We start from the raw sequence: 5,821 nt of genomic DNA on the forward strand, positions 1-5,821 counted from the left end.
TTCTTAGTTCCTTACCTGGCCGCGCTCGGCAGGCTCATGTAATGTGTCGGGTCTTGTGGGCTGTGACGAGTGCGTCGGCAGGCTCAGGTAAGGAAATATGAAAAATAAAAAAAGCAGGAGGAGGGAGGGGGGGAGCAATGAGCAGGGGAGGATTATGAGTGGGGGAGGATGATGAGTGGGGGGGCATGATGAGTGGGGGGGGGGGAGATGATGAGGCAGAGGGGGTAATGATGAGCATGAGGGGAATGATTGGCAGGGGGGTAATGATGAAATGTTGAGCAGGGGTGGGATTGATGAGCGGGAGGAATGATGAGCAGGGGAGGGTAATGATGAGCAGGGGGAGTAATGATGAGCAGGGGGGGTAATGATGAGCAGGGGGGGAATGATGAGCAGGGGGGGAATGATGAGCAGGGGGGGGAGAATGATGAGCAGGGGGGGATGATGAGCAGGGGGGAATGATGAGCAGGGGGGAATGATGAGCAGGGGGGAATGATGAGCAGGGGGGGAATGATGAGCAGGGGGGGGAATGATGAGCAGGGGGGGGGAATGATGAGCAGGGGGGGGAATGATGAGCAGGGGGGGGAATGATGAGCAGGGGGGAATGATGAGCGGGGGGAATGATGAGCGGGGGGGAATGATGAGCAGGGGGGAATGATGAGAAGGGGGGGATGATGAGCAGGGGGGGGGAATGATGAGCAGGGGGGGAATGATGAGCAGGGGGGGAATGATAAGCAGGGGGGGAATGATGAGCAGGGGGGGAATGATGAGCAGGGGGGAAATGATGAGCGGGGGGAAATGATGAGCAGGGGGGAAAGATGAGCAGGGGAAAACACGGGAAAGGAAGCTGGGGGGGGAGGGGTAAATATGGCACAGGGGCTGATAAAAGGGGGAGGAAGGAGGGGGGGCAAACTGAGGATCAAGGGGAATCAGAGTTTGGGGGATGATGAGGCATATAGTTCAGAGCTTATTTTTTTCCCTCAAATTTTCCTGTGAAAATGAGGATACGTGTTATATGCCAGTGCGTGTTATACGCAGATAAATACTGTAATTACCCCTTAGGGGTCTGGGGGGCAGAGGGGTCTGGGGGGAATTAGGGCTTGTCCACACTACGAACTTCCACCAGCAGAATTTCGCTTGTTTCAATGGGATGCTGCTGCTCTGTGCACACTACGGAAGACACAGTGGGTGGTAGTATTATTTTTAGAGGGCATGATGTTTGGCAGTATTATATTTAGGAAGCACAGTCTCTTGTAGGGTTATAATGATTGTTGTCTTTATGCAGAGGATGAGGATTGGCTGGCAAAGTGAGGAACCAATGATGTCCTGGCGTCGAACTTTACAGAGGAAGAAGAAGCTGGAAGAAGACATGGCGTCTAGACCAGATGAAGAAGAACAGGAGGGGGGGGGGGGCATCATAATGAAGTGCTCAGTCTTCTAGGCAGCCTTAATCTGGCCTGAACATTAGGTACAGTATAGTTCCCATCATTAGGTGCACTATAGTTCCCCCACAGACATACAGCCTTCAGCCATATACAGTGTATGGCTGGAGGCTGTATGTCTGTGTACTGCCCCACTTCAGTATTCCAACCACCGGTCCTCCGATCCGGGGTCACAATCTACTGCTATGGCCTATAGACCATAGCAGTAGGTCCCGGGACCGGAGGTGGTCGGAACACCGAAGTTGACGGACTGCCAGCTGGTGCTTGTGACTTACCATACCGGCCGGCGTGCGTCCTCCTCGATGCTCCGCTCCTCCATTGCTATGGGCACACACACGGGTGACGTCAGTGAGGTCCCTGCGTGCGCTACCTCCCGGCGGCCCCTGCGTTTTTAAAGTTAACGCGGGGGCCGCCACAGAAAGGTAACAGAGACATTCTTGTGTCCCGAAAAGATATTTCGGGACACAGGGATGTCCAGAATGTGACGGGGGCCTCCTGCGGGATGCTCAGCGGCAGCCGCGGCCAAGGCACACCCGGCACATCCCGTGTGCATGCTTATGCTGAGCAGCCGGCAGGGGGCCCCCTGGGGGATGGGGGCCCTAGGCAATTGCCTGGTTTGCCCCTATCTAACGCCGGCCCTGCTTATAAAGGGGGGCCGTACTAGAAGCCCATGTGGTAAGTGCCTTGGGGTGTTGTGTAGATGGGGTGTTGCTGTGTTGGTATATGAGGCGTTAATTTAACCCTTGCCACTTGTGACGCCAGGGTGAGGGTTAATACGCTGAGGTAAATTTTCGGCCTATCGCCACCCTTCCCAGAAACGATAGGTGCATGCATAAATAACTGAATGTCCACAGCAAAGATGAACTTGAACTTGCGTGAAACTTTACTGAGGTATTTGCGGTACATCCAATAACAGCAACAGTCTTATTAACAAAGTCTCTATTCAGCACGGCAGTGATTGACAGATGCTGAGGACCACTGAATTATCCAGAAATCATTAGAATTAGGGTTTCTTCCAGAGATGCGCTGGATTTAGGGGATTATTTAGGTCCAGTGATCTTTGCGGAGTTAACAGGGATTGAAGTAACTCACAGTTTTTGAGAGATGGCCGTGGCCGCAGGGCTTAGGCCTAGCAAGTGCTGATGACAGCTGCGCAGATCCGTCCTCATCAGCAGCGCAGGAACAAGAGAGATTAATGGCCGCCGCTCCCTTATATGGGCAGGGCCGTTTTGGATTGGTCCAATGTCAGCTGTCACTCACCGTTACAATGCATGGTGGGTGATCACCTGACTACCTCCAAAGGTCCTTAACTAGAAAACCATAGAGTTCTGGAACGCATCACGTGACCCGCAGGTCCTGCGACACCACAACAAGGTAAGTATACATTACATACATATATACACTTAGAATTTGAATAATTTTGACTACTAAGAATAGGCCTGGGCATATTAGACTGTTGCCTTTTTTTTTTTTTTGGTGGGTGTCACAGGAGTCAGGCCCCCGTTAAAATAAAATGGGCTGCATGGTCTAAAATCACTTCAGTTCAAGTCACTCTTTCCAGCTGTTGCAAAGCTACAACACCCATTCTGTCTGGAGAGCTTCAGCGGTTATAGGAGTTGTAGTTTTGTAACTGCTAAAGCCTCAAATTGGGGTACAGTGTCATCCATTATTACTACAAAACTTAGAAGTGACGAGAGATTTAATGGGACAGTCAGGAGAATACACAAACATAAAATGACTCACAGGAGACATCTTCTCTGTTGTCTTTCCTTTTCTTCTTCATCTGGTCCAGACGCCATGTCTTCTTCCAGCTCCATCTTCCTCTGTAAAGTTCGATGCCTGGACATCATTGGTTCCTCACTTTTCCAGCCGATCCTCATCCTCAGTATAAAGACAACAATCATTATAACCCTTCAAGAGACTATGCTACCTAAATATAATACTGCCAAACCCTGTGTACCGTGTATATTATACTGCCAAACATCATGCCCTAAAAATAATACTACCACACACTGTCTTCCGTAGTGTGCACAGAGCAGCAGCATCCCATTGAAAACAAGCAAAATTCTGCTGGCGGAATTTCGTAGTGTGGCCGAGCCCTAATTCCCCCAAACCCATAAGTCCTCCTCCAGACTCCCGCTCCCAGAGACCCCTAAGGCTAGGTTTCCCCCCTTTTTTTACGTGCAAAAAAAAAACAGAAAAACTGCTACTGCTTTTTCCTGTGTTATGGTAATTTTTGGGCATTATTTTCTTGTGCTTTTGCCTTCTCTGGAAACCTAGCCTTAGTCCTCCCCTGGTCCTTAAGTCCCCCCCCCCCCTTCAACACTCCTGTTCCTTTTCCACTATTCCACTTGTTACGACACTCCCCGACAGGTAGAGGAAGCTGCCACTTGGAATGATCCCCTTCTCTAGGAACGCAGGTTGGTTCCAGCCGACTGTCCAACTCCCGACCAGAGGATACGAACGCGGCTGCTCCCGATCAGCAAATCAGTCGAACTCTTTCCATAGCTAGAAATAACGAAAGCGCTATCCCATTAGTAATTCCCCCCACAAACAAGACCAGCTCCTTCTTGAGGGTCAAACAGGAATTAATTTAATGGGGCTACCGGCGCGATATTTATGCAGGTCTCCACCAGGTGGACACTCCCCTAGGGGACCTGATGGAAGACTGTAAAACATAGTGGACAGTAGCCAATCGCAGTGGCTTCAACATAAGCCCTTCCCACTTTACCCATACCTCCCTCCTGTCTATCCCCCAGACAACTGGGAAGAAATCTCCAATTATCTCCCAGGACAGAGACAATCGCCATTCCAGAACACAACAAGAAAACACATTTAAACATATAAATTACGAAATAGAAGATGGGCGGCAGCTTCCAGCGGTGTTTGGTAGATAAAGGGTCCGTTTTTAGTTGCATAGGATTTGTACCGAACACTGCAGATTTTTCCTCGGATCCCAAAAACGGCCGCCGCCACGTGGTCGACGAACGACGACCATCCCGTACGAATAGAATGGAGAGGTGTCTGCGGTTAACCACAATGTTCTAATTGGGGCCAAGAGGTTAACCAGCAGATGGATCCATCACACCACTTTTATGCACTCCCTACCCCCCCCCCCAGTCCCCTTCACACTCCTCTGCCCCATTTACCAAACCCACACTTACCTTACCTCACCCCCCCCCCCCCCCAAACAACCTCACATCAACCCCCCATGCCCTCCTGGTCCTTCTCCACTACACTTTTCTTCAACAACCCCCCCCCCCCCAGTTCCCCCACATTAGGTTGGCAGTATAGTTCCCCCACATTAGGTTGGCAGTATAGTTCCACTGCATTAGGTTGTAGTTCCCCCACATTAGGTGCAGTATAGTTCCCAACATTAGGTGCAGTATAGCTCCCCACATTAGGTGCAGTATAGGTCCTAGCACATTAGGTTGGCAGTACAGTTCCCCCACATTAGGTGCAGTACAGTTCCCCCACATTAGGTGAGGTACAGTTCCCCACATTAGGTGCAGTACAGTTCCCCACATTAGGTGCAGTACAGTTCCCCACATTAGGTGTAGTATAGTTCCCCAAATTAGGTGCAGTATAGTTCCCCAAATTAGGTGCAGTATAGTTCCCCACATTAGGTGCAGCACAGTTCCCCCACATTAGGTGCAGTATAGTTCCCCCACATTAGGTGCAGTACAGTTCCCCCACATTAGGTGCAGTATAGTTCCCCACTTTAGGTGCAGTATAGTTCTGCACATTAGGTGCAGTATAGTTCCCCACATTAGGTGCAGTATAGTTCCCCCACATTAAGTGCAGTATAGTTCCCCCACATTAGGTGCAGTACAGTGTATGGCTGGAGGCTGTATGCCTGTGTACTGCCCCACAGGGACGTGCACAGACATTTTGAAGGGCAGGGGCTCAAGTAAAGGGCACTTGAGGGCACTTTTCATAATTTAAAAAACGTCTGCCAGACTTAATGGGCAGATGTGCTGCGGCCCAGGGACACAGTGGACTCCTGCCGGGCCTCCTCGACGTTCCTATCCCCATAAAAGTTGGTGCTTTTGTAAAATCGAGTCAAGAACAGTTTCTATGAAGGTCTGCCATGTGTATATACACTTTGGCTGTGCTGTCAGTCTTATTTACAGAAAACATGTGACAGCTGCACTATAATATACTGTATTATAGAGGAGATTTATACAAAACCTGTGCAGAGAAAGAGCGGTGCAGTCGCCCATAGCAACCAATCAGATCGTTTTGCAGAAGGCTTTTCCTCTGCAAAGGTTTTAATAAATCTCCCCCTATATGCCAATCACCCAGCACCCATCACCAATCACCCAGCACCCATCACCCATCCCCAATCACCCATCCCCAATCACTCAGCACCCATCACCCAG

At 50.2% G+C, this 5,821-nt stretch overlaps 1 long non-coding RNA gene across 1 annotated transcript in view; it reads right to left on the reverse strand.

Moving 5' to 3' along the window:
• Window positions 1-2,129: 2,129 nt before the first annotated feature.
• Window positions 2,130-5,821, reverse strand: part of LOC130295521 (uncharacterized) — a 6,706-nt gene continuing 3,014 nt past the window's right edge. Inside the window, exon 3 of the long non-coding RNA XR_008848872.1 lies at window positions 2,130-3,320. This is a non-coding gene — a long non-coding RNA (uncharacterized LOC130295521). The remainder of the gene's footprint in view (window positions 3,321-5,821) is intronic.

Source organism: Hyla sarda, chromosome 11, assembly GCF_029499605.1.
Source record: "Hyla sarda isolate aHylSar1 chromosome 11, aHylSar1.hap1, whole genome shotgun sequence".
NCBI classification, from domain to species: domain Eukaryota; kingdom Metazoa; phylum Chordata; class Amphibia; order Anura; family Hylidae; genus Hyla; species Hyla sarda.